Consider the following 17,145-nt stretch of genomic DNA (forward strand, 5'->3'; position numbering starts at 1 on the left):
CATCTATCTTTATATCCCAGGGAGAGGAAAGGTCTTACCAACACCTGCTGACCTGCTGATTGGTTAAGGAAAGAGGGGTCTTACGATACACTTGTTGGTTGGTTGGGGGCATATAAGGGTTCTACAGGGGAGGGATGAAGAGTGGGCCACATACTTTTCCTAGTAGGAAGTAGAAAGGAGTAGGCCCAGTTGCTCAAGGAGGGGAGGGGGCATTACAATTAAATGGGTGGGGCGGTAAGGGTCTGGTCTTTCTTAGCCAGAGGCTTTGCGTTCTATCTCCTTGGAGGGGGCTTGAAGTCCCACATCCCCCCCTCTTTTTCTTGAGGGCCAAGTATTTGGCCCCTTTGTATACTCTGCTCATGTCTAACTACCCACCTATTTCCTTCTTTGGCACCTAACACACCCTCCCTCCCCAACCCCAGCCTGAACTACATGCACACACTTCCTGTTTGACAACACTCACAGCCACACCCAAAGCTGTACCCTCTGCCCTGTCCCATTGCCAACATCTACTTGAGTCAACAGAAGGGCAGCTTCATAATTGTGGTGAGTGCCTGGCCCAGCTGGGACCATGTAGGAACCAGAGGCCGTGGAAAGGGCACAGTACTTCAGAGTGGTTCAATGGCCCATATTCATTCCATCGTCTGTCCTTGGATTCCCAAACTGGGAACCTGGCATTCCTCTCCACACCTTGCTCTGGTCTTCAAGACCTCAAACTGTGTTCTCCTTGTGCTGGTTTTCTTCCTTGAGTTTCAATTTCTACACTGTACTCCTACTGTCCTTCACTCTGCTGACATGTTCATCTCCAGGATCCCCACATATGACCTCGATTGATTGGCCTTAATTATATGGAGCAATTCCTACCATCACTCATCTTAGGAAAATCATGTCAGCTTAGAGGGTAGGTATATTTACTTGTCAGTGGCTATTGCTCTTATTGGTGTCAGCTGGCATTTCAACATAATATTAGTTGAATCAAGAATTTTAGGAAAATGTTTCAATTAAAATGTACTTTTGATTTGCCAATTACGAATTTTTTAAAAATTCACAGAATAAACAACAAGGGCATAAACTATAGAATAGGGAACAATATTCAATATCTTCTAATAAGCTACAATGGAAAAGAATCTGGAAAATAATATATTATTAATGAATTAATAATATAATTAATTATATATTAACATAGTAACAGTTAACATAATTAATTGATATTATTAAATTAATATAATGTACATTTAACTTAATCACTGTGCTATACACCTCAAACACAACATTGTAAATCAACTATATTCCAAAGAAATTTTTTAAAAATTCACAGATCATTATATCTAAATTAGAAGTACCAGTCTTTGAATGTAGTAATGCTAAAAGCCACCAGCCAGAAAAAAAGATTACCCCCAAGCTGAGGTTCAATTTAACAGAAGCACTGAAATGTTAAGTGTAAGTTCAAATGAAAGAATAAAACTTCATTAATCTTATTCATGGGTGAACATATAAAACCCAAAAGATGTCCAATCCCAGAGAATTTTCAATATTTAAAATTGAGATTTTTAGGACCTCATTACTATGTCCTTAAATATTTTCAAGGGATTTGAATTTCCATTATGTTTATCAGTCTAAAAAACTCCCACCCACTGATTTTTTAGATGATGGCTTGAATTAGATATCGAGTCTTAGTCATATTTGTAAATATGTATATATAGTTTAATTTTCTTTTAAAAGTTAGTTACATGCAGATTAGCCAATTTAATAATAACTAACTTGCTTTTATCAGCACATTTTAAAATAACAGCTAATCAAAGGATAGGCATTCATTTTCTCTGGACAGAAAACACTTGCTTCATTAACCAACATGTTGACAGCTCATATGATAAATTTAAATAACAAACTTAACAAGCACATTAGCCAATAACAAAAGATGCAAAAGAGCATACTTTTGAAAAGGGTGATTGCTTTATGTAGATAATTTGTCACATTTACTTGAAATTCACATGAAAGAGTATTGATGTTGAATAAGTTATCATAGAAATCCAACTTTAATTTCCATTATACTACTTATAACTGTATTTATCAAAAGGAAAAGATTATGAGAAGGAGATGAAATAGAAATAATAGGTCAAATTAACTGATGCTAAAAGGGTAAGCAAAGTATTCAAAGAACATTTTCCTCAATGACACAGTTTTGTTGAAACAAGACAGGGAAAAGAGTTACAGTATTAACTGTTCGAATGAAATTTACACACAGTATCCTATTTTTGAAATGGATACCTTCCTCCATATGTCTACTGCATCTAGAATAAATGACTTTTTAGCAAGATGTATACTCTTTACCTCCTAATTTGATTCTAATGAAAACTGTGAAAAATGTTAAGTATCTTACAACAGGGATATTTCTAGTTTGTGAAGCAGCTTTAACCTGATTAATAAATGAAGATATTCCAAACAAAATGATTAACTTATAAAGAGTATCCTCTTGCCTTTTTTTTTTTTACTGCTTTTTAATGTCGTTGATGGAACTTAATTAGCATATAATAATCCATTTACTTCCTGAGTTCTGAAGTACCCACATCAGCTAGTAATGTTCCTGGTGAAATTCTTACAGGAGATTATTTCATTTCTGCAGTAAATCATAAAATTGATTTTGACAAATGCCTTCTCCACTGTCAACAAAAGCCAACCTGTCACAGTGCCTACAAAGGCTCTAGCCTCTAAGTGTTTTCTTCATGTACGGCCTCCTGTCAAAGCACATTATGGTATTCAAGACTGGTGCCAAGTCATTTGAAGAACAAATAAAAGATGAAATTGATAACACTACCGCGTTCTTCCAGAGGCTGTGCAGCAGACTCTGACCTCCTCAGGAAAGCATGTTCCAGATAGAAGGGAAGGTCCATGCAGGAATGAGTGTCTTGTTTGAGGAGATGACACAGACAGACTCCTTGAGGAAATCAGATTGAGTTCCAGGAAGAGTTGCATAGGAACATCTGATTAGGATGGATTCTATTTTAAAAAATAAATCTAAACCACTGAAAACAAGGCTGTATAACAGGATGTGTCCATCTACACTGGGGTTAAAGCAAACTGTGTTTCATGACCTAGCTGTAGAAATAGCTCCTCCAGCCTGGGGCCTTTCTTATATTAGTGATGGAGTTAAGTTTTTTTTTCTTTTAATATCTAGAGAATTGCTTGTTGATGTTATATTTATCCTCTTGAATCTTTTAAAAAATTTTATTAGAGTTGATTTACAATGTTCTGTCAATTTCTGCTATAGAGAAAAGTAACATTGAATTTTATATTCGAAATTTATAAATTTAGGTCCTTCTTCTGATTTAGTTTGTATCCTCCACAACAATTAACACCATGCATTACATGCAACAGATATTCATTAGGTATTTGTTAAAAACGCTAATAAAGGACTCTCACAATCTCTTACATTTTGAGAGTCCAAATACAGCCTTGCCATTGCACCTGTAGGTCAGCTAGTTCAGACACTAAGGTATTTTTAGTCTACCCCCATTTAAGGTGTCTTGTCATAACATGGTAGTTTGTGCCTATACTGTCATGGTCATCTGAAAAATTCATAAATAGTTCTCATTCAATGAGATTCCTATTGTCTGTTCAAGACAATGGAATTATAATGTCTATGGTTAACAGATGTTTCATAGAAAAACTCATTTTTTTAATTCAAAAGGCAAGAAAGAAACAGCATCACAAAGGACATATTTCAAGGTGGCATAAATAAAACAAACATTGGATACAAAAAACTATCCAAGGAGGAAAACCCTACAACAGGATGCCCCATTTATATAACTGATTTCTTCTGTTTTTACCATAATCACAGAGGACAGGACAGTCACAGAAGGCACTTCCATTACTCATTTCCTCTCACTGAGCTCTCAAAAGTCCTAATTTTCTACTTTATAGCCCCTACTTTATTTACTCAACACTCAAGAGAGTAAAAAGCTCTTAACAAATGTTTACTGTTTGCTTATTTAAATTGGCTTTGGTTATGGCTATTCTAGAGATAAAATTGGTCATGAAACAAATTTTATGTTCTTGAACTAACAGATGATTTTTAGTACTTAAACTTCCCATGGAAAGTTCTGATCATTAGCAGAAATTTGCTAACCACTACAATGTGTAGTCCTCCAAAATCTCAGAGGCTTAACATAATAGGTTTCTTTCTTGCTGGCAGGAATTTTAACAGGGGTGTTTGTGCTTGTCAGGGAGCCCTCCGTCTGGTCATGAAAGGGCCCAAGCTCCTTCCGTATCAGGGCTCTGCCCTCCTCTAAGGTTCAGGATTATTGCATTTAGCCAATGGTTGGTAAGAGCACGATGATCACTTCTACCCCATTTCGCTGGCTGAAGATAAGCTCTGTGAGGACCACACTTGAGATGGGAGTCTGAAAATAACCGTAGGACTGGAAAAAAAGGCAGTCTGGTGGACAGTTAGACAGTCATGGACACATAAAAGACCTGCCTGTTTTTTATATTTTAATGTCTCTGTCATTGAAGAAGTCTAATATTCCTTTGGCCAAATCCTCATGGACACATGGGGGTTCATGTATGGAAACAGCACTGTACGCTATCAGAGATAACTATTTTTCCCTTCAATTGTCCAATTTCTTCCCTCAATCTTCAGATATTTGCTCGAAAACTTGACTTGTGAACAGTCACACTCTTTTCCCATGAGAAAAGGCAGTAGATTCTGTCATTCATCAAGACTTCCCACAGATGCAATTTTTTCTAGAAACTGTTAAGGAAATTGTTCTCTGTGAGTACATTTGCTTGAAACACACCTTTGTTCCAGCAGTTTTGTCAGTCTCATCTCTCAAGCCAGCGCACATCCAGCTCTCCCAGGGTCTAGATCCTTGGGTGCACTCTCACCCTGTGATTCTCAAGTCAAGTCACACCAGCTTCAACTCAAGTTAGCTTTCCACTTGTGGCCTCATAAAGCTGTTGGCCACATAATTTAAGGGACCCTTTGATAGCTGTATTTGTGACCCAACAGATGTCTAGGTAGTTAAAGTCCCCTGGAGTATGGCTCCACGCAGTTTGGAACTCTTTGAAAGTGGTCCAGGATTTTTCACTGTTGCTCTTTGCTTAGTCCCAAGAGATGCCAGCAGATGCTGGAGATGCCCCCTGGGGTTCCTTCTCTCTTGTTCATTCTTTATATCATCTCCTAACACCCTATAATTTTTTTTAATTAGCCAACTACAGTCCCTTGCCAATACCTGTCAAAATGGCATCTTGAATACAACTAATCCTTCCTAAAGAGGTTAAAGGGATTCAGGCATGACATGTTTTCAGTATGGTACACAAGACACAAAAGGAAGATGATACTGCTTCATGATATTGAACGAGCATTTTGAGAATTCAGAAGGAAAATAGCATTTTTATAATCTAATACTGAAATTTAATTTATGCCTATAATAATATTAACACTTACATTTGCTATTTCAACCTTCAAATTGAGAATTCATAGGAAAAAAGTAATTTGGATTGTTAGCAGAGGCAACAGAATTTTGCTACATCTCCAAATACTTTATTAATTATTCTCTGTGTGCTTTTGTTTAAATTGATTTCCATTGTAGCCCATGAACTGTCAATCACCGATTTGGAATGCAACCTCTTTCCAATCCTCTAAAGTCCTCTTTCCCACCCTGCTTCTCATTCAAACACACACACACACACACACACACTCACACACAGCCAACAACACAATCAATGCTCTACAAACCAAACTACACAGAGCTGGCATTAAGTTTAGTGAAGAGTCAGATGCCGAGAACCCCAGGCCATATTTCGTGGGGCAGAATATTTTAACCTACATTTACTTGTAAAGTGATTGTGTGCTTGCAGATTTGCCAAAATGAGCTGACTCAATCCAGAAATGAAAATCTGAGTATAATGAGAATCTGACAAGCATTTAACTAAAACAGAAGGAAAAATATTATTATAGTATCATAAAACCAACTATATGAGTATGAACCCTAACGAGAGGCCAAAAATTCTTGGAAATATTTCCATTCACAAAATAAATACAATTCCTTGGAACAGAAGAGAGAGATTTCCTCTCACTGGGAAGAAAGGAAACCAGTTTTATTTTGGAGCTTCTATTTATCACTCCACAAGCAAGATTTTCAAATCCATGGGCCATGTTTCCATATAAAAATCATCTAATTCACCTATTTACTGCATAAATTCATCAACAGCAAAAGAAATAGTGCATATTAAACAGTGTATTTGTTTCAGAATTTTAATGTTTAATAAATAGACTGAGATTTTTAGGAGAATTTCTCTTCAGAGAGATTTTTTAATCCAGCTCTTTATAGCACTAAAATAAAGCACTAGAAGGAAAGGAGTATATTGTGGTAATAACGGTTATTTATTCATGTTTTTCTGGGACCTAAGATAAGGCCTAGCACATAGCAGGTGCACAGCAAATTTTTTTTGCCTTTCAAAAGTTACCCTGAGGGCATTATACTAAGTGACATAAATTGGACAGAGGAAAGCAAACACGTAGCATCACTTATATGTAGAATCTAAAAAAACAAAGTCAAACTCACAGAAACAGAGTAGAGAAGTGGTAAGCAGGGACTGAGAAGGGGAAAGAGGGAGAGGCTGGTAAAGGGTACAAATTTTCAGCTCTAAGATGAATGAGGTCTGAGGATATAATGTAAAACATGGTGATTGCAGTTGACAATACTGTATTGGGTAATGGAAATTTGCTAAGAGAATAGAGCTTAAATAGTCTCAAAAAATAATTATAAATTTATTATGAAAGATGCAATAGCTCTGATCTCATCAACGTTTATATTAGAGAATTCATATCAACTGAAATTGCATATGTGCACATATTGGTACTTAAAAATAGACTATACACGTCTTTATTTGATCAAATAAAACTCACCCTCAATATTCATTTTATTTTCTATTTTATTTTATTTTCTTCTTTTCTTTTTATATTTTTTTAAAGGGCCATACCTGTAGCGTATGTAAGTTCTCAGTCTAGGGGTCAAATCAGAGCAGCAGTTGCAGGCCTACACCACCACCTTAGCAACATAGGATCCAAAGCCACATCTGTGACTTACACCACAGCTTATGGCAATGCAAGTCCAGGATTGAACCCGCATCCTTGTGGATTTGTCACCCACTGAGCCACGACATGAACTCCTATTATTTTTACTTTAATTGAGGATATCATAGATATTTAACAGAAAATTTATGCACTTAACTGATCTGTCACTCCCAATCTAGAGAAAATAAATAAGCCAAACACTAATTAGACACTGGAGAAACTATTTGCTGATTCTTCTGAAAATGACTTAGGCATGTGGATGCCAAAGTGGATTTACTGAAAATAAATATTGTAGCTCCAACTAGGCCCTAGCCCAGAAACTTCCCTGACTGTAGTTCATCTAAATGCCTGAAGAAGAAACTTGAATTGATGCCATTTATTTCTAAGCATCTTTCTTTACATAATTGTTAGTAATCCTAAAACAATTTACAAAGTCTTTTGCTTTTTTTTTAAAGAAATTTATTACAGTCACCCAGAGTTAAGTGTACTGTGATTCTCATCAGGAGATGCTTTCCACAATTTCTTCTGCATGGTTTATAAATTTTAATTCTGTGATTAGGTCACTCAAATTATATGATCAAGTAAGTTCAATAATATTAGGTCTCTATGTTGACCATATCACACATAGGCAGTTGATTTTTCTAGAGGGAACTGAGGTATGGGACCACCTGTCAGACATAGTCTTCTATCTTCATACTCAAGCCAACTAAGAATACCTACATTTCATTTTAAATACCCTCAGAAATAGTGCAGTCGAGAGAAAATTTCACAAAATAATGAATTTTTTTCTGCTGCAGTCCAAATGGAAAGTTACTGGAAGTTTAACTTCTTCCTAAGCCCTTAAAGGTTTTTGCCTGTTCTTGGATCAGACAGCAAAGCCTGAAGTGTGGGAGAAGGAGAAGGGAACTGTATTTCCAGATAGCACCAAGCACCACCCCATCTCTCATGAAATAAGTGATGCAGAGAAATGCTGGAAACTTTTTTTAACATATACGTAGGTCAACCAAGATAAGAGGCTTTCCACACTGCCCAGTGAGCTGCCTGGATGCCTCCCTCATCACTGATACTTGTGCCCACCTGGGACAAAAAGCCCTTCCCTCCCTAGCCTGGGTTTCCAACCAAAGCAAGCCTGATGAAGGAAATAATAAAGAACCAAGTTTAATAAAATAGGGAACAAATACAGACAGAGAAAGGTAGCAATGTTCAATTGATTGTTTTTTTGAAAAGCTAATAAAATAAATAAACCCTTAGTAAGTACAAAATTAAAATAGAAGATATACAGCACAAATATCAGAAAAAAGTCCTACACTTATAATAACATTTTATAAGAATATTTATAAACAACACTTTGCCAACAAATAAAATCTTTAAGTGAAACTGACAATTACAGTTTTAGAAAAACACAAATAACCAAACCAAGTATTTTAAGAATTATAAATGAGATTTTCCTCTAAGTATTAAAAAAATTAAATATGGAACTAAAAACTTAAGAACTCTTTGCTATAAGGGCTTCATTAGTGAATTCTTCCAAACCTTCAAGGAAGAAAGAAAGCCAAACATTTACAGAGACCAAAAGAAAAAAAAGGATGGAATAATTCCAATTTTTAGGTTGTATGAGGTCAGAGGACTTTATTGCTAAAATCTGATGAGGACATAATAAAGGAAAACTAAAGACCAGATTTTTCTCATGAACATGAATGCAAATATCCTCAACCAAATATTAGTAATAGCAGTTCCCATTGCCACTCAGGGGTTTAAGAACCCAACATTGTTTCTGTGAGGATGTGGGTTTGATCCCTGGTCTCACTCAGTGTGTTAGGATCTGGCGTTGCCACAAACTGTGGCATAGGTCACAGATGTGGCTCAGATCTGGTGTTGCCATGGCTGTGGTGTAGGCCTGCAGCTGCAGCTCCAACTCAGTCCCTAGTCCAGGGACTTCTATATGCTGCAGATATGTCTATAAAAAGAAAAACAAATAGTAATAAAATTGAGAGATTCATTAAAAGAATGTATTTCCGCTTTGGGGGAGAATGGGGTAAATTGTGGTAAAAACAAAGTTACTACAAAATTACATGAACTATTCTCCCCACAAAAAAAATCTTGATTTAAAGGCATACAAAAAAGTACTGAAAAGTGCGAACTAGTGAACTTTAAGTCCTGACCAATGTTCTGCAGTCACATCATCTCTGGGTATTGCTGGTTTCAGGCACAGAGCAAAAGGGTAAGAATCTAGGGGATCTGCTGCAAATGTGAGAAACTAGCAGAGTTTTTGGACATCTTCTAGGGCTAGAAAGACAAAAATGAATGCCTGAAGGACTAGAGGACATGGGAACTTCTGCATCTACTGGATCTTGAAGCTGTGCAAACAGGAAACAAAACTCTAAGGGAATAGCCTCTGAAAAGCAAGTGGAGTTTTCCAGTTTCCACCATGTGGAGGAGACAAAAAAACAAAAACAAAAAACCCTCAAGAGAAGCCCTGCAAACAGGACAAGCTCTTAGCCCCTGGATGACATGCCTTCTACATTATGGCAGCCAAAAATGAGAGATAGGCCACTCTGACCAAAATGTAGCCCTCTGGCCATTCAGTTCAGTTCCTAATTTTGACCCACTCTTTATCTCAAGAAGAGGAGAAAGCAAACCCACCAGGGATCCTCTGCGGCATAGGTCACAGATGCTACTCAGACCTGGTGTTGCCATGGCTGTGGTGTAGATCTTTCTCATTCAATACAAATGAATAAGCATACCAAGAGAAGATAACATGAATCCAAACTAACAATCAAAATAATAGAAATAGATCTGCATTTCACCCAGATATGGAACTTATAAGATTTAAAAGAGCCACAATGAGTATTTAATGGAGAAAAACAGTGAAAATTTGGAAAACCTCACTAGAGAATTAGGCAGTCAAGAAAGATAAAGGTTAGTTCTATAAGATTTTTTTAAAAAGTATAACACCTGCTAATATCTAACAGGAATGATTTTAAAGAAAAGTCAGGAAAACACAAGTTACAAAGTCAGGAATGAATAAGGACAGTATCACTAAAAGTAATAGAAACACTAAACTCTAACAATTATAGCTGAAACAACTTTACACATAGATTTTGAAATTTTCCTTGAAAAAATTAAATTCCATTAAAAATACTATTTCTAAAATGACATAAAAGAAATAGGAGATGTGATTATTTACAATGGTATTTAAAAATTAATTTTCAGTTAAAAATATTTTAAAATACAAAAATCCAGGTGATTTCACCAGTAAATTCTTCCAGTAACTACAAATAATGTCAATCTAATTAAAGTCATTCAGTTAACTAATAGGAAAAAAAAAAAAAAAAAAAACAGACTTCCTCAAATTTGTCATGGTGATCACTCTGATAACTGCAGAAAAAGGATTTGATGAAATTCAAACCCCAGTTACAGTTTAAAAAATTAGCAAGCAAGGGATAAAAAGCAATTTATTTAATCTGTAAAAAAAAAAAATCCGCAAAAATGCCTACAGACTGCAGTATACTCAATGATGAATTATAGTAAACTTTTTTGTTGAGAATGAACCATGACATTCATCCTCACTATTACTACTGAACACTTGCCAGGGATATAGCCCATGCAATAAGGCAAGAAAATGAAGTCTGAAGGTTGGAAACAAGAAAAAAAGTCATTTTCCCCACAGGACATCATTATGGAAAAATCCAAAAGAATCCAGAAACAAAGTATTAGAATTAGTTAACAAATTTAGCAAGGTTTCTAAATGTTATTTTTTTTTCCAAAAATCAATAGCATTGATGCATAATGAACAAACTGAAAAATAAAAAATATCTTCATTATAGTAGAATGTGAAATTATCAAATTCTAGAAGATATGCATGATCTCTACAAACAAAAAAGTTATAAAATATAAATGAGAATATTTAAGAAGAACTAAATAAAGGATACACTGAGTTTATATTTTTGAATAGTTAATATTGCAATAATATTCATTCCCTCCAAATTAACGTACATGTTCAATATAATCCCAATAAAATTCTGAATAGAATTTGGGGGGAAGAGTGAATTGAAAAGATGATTCTAAATTTTATATTAAAGTGCAAAGAACCAAGAAAAACCAAGGTAATCTTCAAGAAAATCAAGGCCAGAAAGTTTGCACTACAAAATATCAAAATGATTCTAAAGCACTTGTAACTAAAACATCTTGGGACTGGAGCAAAGTCAGGAAAATATGGCTAATGAATATAATAAACAATCCCCCAGCTGGACCACACATATAAACCCTCCTATATTTTGACAACATTCTAAGGAAGTGCAGTGGGGAAAGAGTGATCTTTTCAATAAATGATTCTGGAGCAAGCACATATAGAAAAAAGAAAAAAAAAATAGCTTTGACTCCTATACCTAACATCACACAAAAAATAATTTCCAGGGGAATTCTAGACTTAAATGTAGAAGTTAAACAATCTGGTGAATACCAATTTTTTCTTCATCAAGAAAACACTAAACATGAATAAAAGTACAAATTTACAACATCAACTTAGGAAATTCTCTTCATCAAGAACACATTGAGAGAGAAAAAGCAAATCGCACACCACCACCTTCTCCCTCATTCTGTGTAATAAGTGACAGTGAAAAAGACAGTGCAAAAAAGCAACTTCCTGTATTGTGGCAGAGTTTATCCTTCTAACCATCTACCTACCGATCCACACACCTATCCAACCATCCACCCGCCCACCCACCTGTATCCATACATATGTATGTGTGTGCATGTGTGTGTGGGTGGGTGTGTGTGTATCTGAAGTACAGAGATAAAGCCATTAAAGAAAAATAATTTTTTACATCAAATCTCTTTACTAATATCTCTCCATCACTAAGTGAGTAGTGACCTTTTTTAAGTTTGTACAAGGTAGATATTAATAATATCTCATTGCTTAGCTGTGTGACTCAAGTGAAAGTACTGCCAATCATATTAGCATTCTCTAGAGGCCACTGTATTTTGCAATGACATTTTTTTTGGAAACACTGGAAGTTCTTTAGTTCTGTGATTAAATTCATTGTACACTTCCCTGTTCTTATGCTTGTCACAAAATAAATTTTGACCTTGGGTCAAGCTGGGGATTTGTTTCATATAAACGAAAGGTCTAGAATCTCGCTCATTTTATGATTTTGTTAAGAAGTCTCTAGCAGGAGTTCCCATCGTGGTTAACGAATCTGACTAGGAACCATGAGGTTGTGGGTTCAATCCCTGGCCTTGCTCAGTGGGTTAAGGATCCAGTGTTGCTGTGAGCTGTGGCATAGGTTGCAGATGCGGCTCAGATGCTGCATTGATGTGGCTCTGGCATAGGCCAGCAACAACACCTCTGGTTAGACCCCTAGCCTGGAAACCTCCATATGCCACAGGAGCGGCCCTAGAAAAGACAAACAAACAAAAACTGTCTAGCAATCCTTTTTTTTTTTTTTTTCTTTTTTAGGGCTGCACCCAAGGCAGATGGAAGTTCCAAGGCTAGGGGTTGGATCAGAGCTTCAGTTGCTGGCCTACACCACAGCCATGGCAATGAGAGATCCAGGCCAAGTCTGCAACCTACACTGTACCTCACAGCAACACTGGATCCTTAACCCACTGAGGGAATCCAGGGATTGAACCCGCATCCTCATGGACATTAGTTGGGTTTGCTACCACTGAGCCACAACAGGACCTCCTGTATGGCCATGATCTTGCTACATAAGCGTATGCTTCTCTGTCGTCAAGGGACACATGGATCAGACATAGGTCTGGTTCAGAGAATCAAGGGACTTTACTTACTGGAAACAAGGACTCTCCTTTCCTTGCCCAGTGAGGGGATTAACATGTTGTCTCATGTTCCACCTTGTGTGAAATTGGAAAATAGCTCTGGAATCACCACTTTCCCCTTCTACTGTCCCAGACAAGCACTTTACAAAAAGTACTTCCTGGATAATGCTTCCTGTTGGAAGCATATTTTTATGCATCATAGTCTTACCCGATGGAAATTCAAATATTTCTAAACTTCTGAATCTATGTAAATATTGCCCTTGAAAATTCTTTTTTTAAAAAAAGAATAGAGAAATGCATTACTTTAAAAAAATGGCTCAATATTCACCCACAGAATTTTGAGCACATTGTCTAAATAATAACTATTACTCATAATATGCTGACAAAAACAGTCATAGGATGGACAGTAAATTTCCTTTATTCAAAACAGTTAGATAGTGGAATTGAACTTTTGTGAAAATATGTAATAAGAAGAAACTTAGAAATACACTGCTTTTGAAGATATATCAGTATACTGCAAAATTTAACTGAAACATTTTTTTCTTTTTTTTTTATGTAAGCATAGTTGACTTATAATGTTGTCTAATTTCTGTTGTACAGCAAAGTGGCCGAGTTATGCACATACATATACTCTTTTTCAAATTTTTTGACTTAGTTACAAAAAAAAAATTGGCTTCCTGTAACTGAGTTAAGAATGATTCCAAGATGAACTCTGGATTTGGTCAAGGCTATGATCAACTCATGAGAACTTCCATGGACAGAGGAAGTTGCAAGCTGTACAGACCCACATTTGTCATTCTGTATGTTTAGACTGTTTTCAAAATCCATTTATCCTATTCAGGCCCTTATAATGATCTGCCACCAGGGCAATGCTGGGTAGACCTATCAAGGAGACACAAAACAAGGTTTGCAAGAACATCAGATCTAAAGTACAATGATGTACTCCCAAAATGGTGCTGGGCTTATATGAATGAAACAAAAGCTTTATAGTCCAAAACTGAATTTATGGCCTCTGCCAAAACGTTTTCTCATAATTTCCTTATTCCAAATTGTGTCATTCAAATTCAGGGCCACTGTACAGCAGTATAGGGCTCTTCAAACTCTAGTGGGTACCACTCCCATAACACGCAGGGTTCGTGGTTCCCCTAGAGTATATGATGCAGGGGCCCTCACACTCCCCCTAGTAATCCATACCAAAAACCTGGACTCTACCATGTCCCTAAATCCAGTGGTCCACATATCCTTCCCCCTCGAGCACTGCCACCAACCACCTTTATCTCCACGCTCACTCCTACTGCTTCGGGTCCAGTTGTTTGCCTCTAGGGTGAGCAGTTGCCAGAAATGCCTCTATCCATTGTCCCTTCTAATCCTGCACCCCCATAGGTAGAGACAAATGCTGAAAACCCACACTGGTGTGACCTCCCTTATCTAAAACACTTCTGTGCCTTCTCAACAGCCTGCAACATAAAATCCCAAACCCTTAGCCTGGCACTGTCTTCCACAATCATGGCCAGCCTCCCTCATCCTCATCTGAGGACAGTCCCTTCTCTGCTATCCCCTCCCTCACACCTTGCATGCTCTGGCAGAGACAGGGTTCCTCCATGTGCCCTCCCAGTGCCTGTGCATTTTGTACCTTCTCACACCTCATTTTCTCACATCTTTTGTAATCTCCCATCCCCATCAGCCATAGAATGAGTGTTTACAATTGTCGCGTCATTGAAGTGTCCTATCACTCCTTCCTCTGGCCTGGCCTCCTTCATCTCTCTGCTCACACCCTCTTAATACCTAACCACATGGAAAGTAACTCGTCCATGTCACTTCTCCCTACCAGACCATCAATTCCTCGAGAATAGGGAGAAGTAATTGTCCACAGGTATATCCTAAGCAGCTGACATAATAACTGGTACCCAGTGGGGCCTAATAAATGCTCTTGAATGCATCATTATAGGCTTTAAATATAACCAACCTCCTGTTTCTATAGTTTAAGTATACTCTTAAATTAGTATTAGCAAAGAGAAGCTAGCCTATTAAAATCATATAGAAATAGAATAGAAACAAAAAATATAGAACACATTAAGTATTTCAAAGAAAATGAAGGTAAATTCAGATGGAGATTAACCTTGGTTAATACAATTTTTATCTCATAAAACACATCTCATTGAGAATGCCATCATAGAAGATTATCAACTATTCAAGATATCTTGCTTGAATTAAAAAGTCAATGGGATTCTCCATTAGAAATCCTATTTTCCTTTTTCAAGGTGCGATTTTAAAAAATAAAATCTTATTGTTATAATTCCATTATAAATATTTAAATATATTTTATAAGCTACATTTAAAATGGGTGGTTTTGAAAATTACTTGCTGTACTTAGCAAATAAAGATAGGGTATGTAGTTGAATCTGAGTTTCAGATAAGCAATGAATATTTTTTTAGTATAAGTATGTCCATGTGACATTTGGGTTATACTTATAAAATTATCTATTATTTATATGAAATTCAAGTTTAAAAAGTGGTCCTCTATTTTATCTGGCAACACTGTTCTAATAAAATTTTTTTTAGAAAGCGGTGAGTTTAGAAGTCACAAAACTCCAGACTGATATTAGGTCAGCCTTTGAGAATACAGATGTAGACAGCAATAAACAGATACAAATATAAATTTCATATATATTTACCTTTATTATGGTATAAAATTATAATAGTCCAAGATATCATTTTTTCTAAATAAAAAATTAGATACTGATATTTTATTTAGTTTAAGCCAAGACCATACTTTCTTGACTTGTGGGTATTCTGTATTCTGGAAAGCTATGCCACAGGATTTTAATTATTTATCATGAAGGTTATCCTGTTGTATTAACATTCATGTTGAAGAGTGACCCTGCACAATCTCAGGGCAGCTTCTTCAAAATTAATTCTCTTTCTACACATTCTGAAATCATGAAGTACTTTTTGGACCAACTGGTCAATTAGGTATTCAATACAAGAATCCAAGTATTTTTCACAATCTCATTTTAACTTAATGATATAAGATGTTTTACTTAATCCCCTAATCACCAGGAAAAGACAACAAATATGTCATTTGTTTTCAGCCAGGGTGTAGCATCTAGACACTCAGTAGGCCTTTAAAGGCCCAGGACTAGATGGAAATTCTACTCCTGGTAGTTTTAAACATATTTTTGAAGTCAAAGAATAGGTCACTGATAACATGCAATAATGTAAGAGATATTGTAAGAATTGATCTGCTCTCTTCATAGGATAAGTACCAGATTTGAATAAAATTTATATGATTTAAATATAACTAAATAGAATTCCCATTGTGGTGCAGCAGAAATGAATCTGACTAGTATTCACAAGGATGCAGGTTCAATCCCTGGCCTTGCTCAATGGGTCAGGGACCTGGTGTTGCCTCAAGCTGTGGTGTAGGTTGCAGACACAGCTTGTGTTGCTGTGGCTGTGGCAGAGGCTGGCAGCTGCAGCTCCAATTTGACCCTTAGCCTGGGAATTTCCGTATGCCACGGGTGTGGCCCTAAAAGAACAAAAATAAATAAATAAATAAATGTAAACAGGAAAAATGATAGCTCTAATAGAAAATTCCATAACAGAAGACAAAACAGAAGAGACCACAGCACAAGGAATTATTTTACTGCTGAAAGGAAGAAAGACATTTCAGAAGGGTATGCTTTGTAATTCCAATAGAAAGTAAAATTTTGCTGAAAAATGATCTTTGGAATACTAGATTGTTAGACCATAGACAGATTCTAAAAGAAATATGATCAAGCAAAACAGGTTAAAGGTGGGTCAGATGGAAAAAAAAGAATGGTTTGTATTAACTGAAAAGAAAGCTTGATTATAGAAATTTAACCTGCATTAGAATTGGTAATGAACAGAAAGAAGCAACACTGGAAAATTTAATTACTAGCATGGATGACAAGCTTGAGAAACCTCCCAGTTTTCATGACTAAGAAAGACAGAGTTAAAATTAATTTGAAAGAAGGTACAAAATAGGTATAAGAGGCATGAAATTGCATATAATTTTTGTTCTTAGAGAAAACAAAGAGCATCAAAAATAGAAGCAACACTAAATACATAATATAAAAATGATTCCTGAAGACTTGACTCTCTGAGTTGAGGAGCATTCTGAATAGCAGAAAAATTGTTTTTAAAGGAATATTTAGACCCTATCTGATGAAAGTGCTACCCTTGAAGGGAAGGAAAAGAACTATAGACATTAAACTGAAAAACAATAGATCAAATCAGAAAGCAAAGTTAGATTGAACTCAGATGTA

The 17,145-nt window shown here is 36.1% G+C and overlaps 1 protein-coding gene across 6 annotated transcripts in view; it reads right to left on the minus strand.

Moving 5' to 3' along the window:
* The window catches only part of LOC146395835 (uncharacterized), an 811,516-nt gene that overhangs the window by 759,268 nt on the left and 35,103 nt on the right, over positions 1-17,145 (minus strand). The window lies entirely within an intron of this gene.

This window comes from Sus scrofa, chromosome 15 (genome assembly GCF_054392235.1).
Source record: "Sus scrofa isolate SSC_HxYL_T2T_F1_AM1 chromosome 15, Sscrofa_HxYL_maternal_Yorkshire_Landrace_v2.0, whole genome shotgun sequence".
In the NCBI taxonomy this organism is placed as follows: Eukaryota; Metazoa; Chordata; class Mammalia; order Artiodactyla; family Suidae; genus Sus; species Sus scrofa.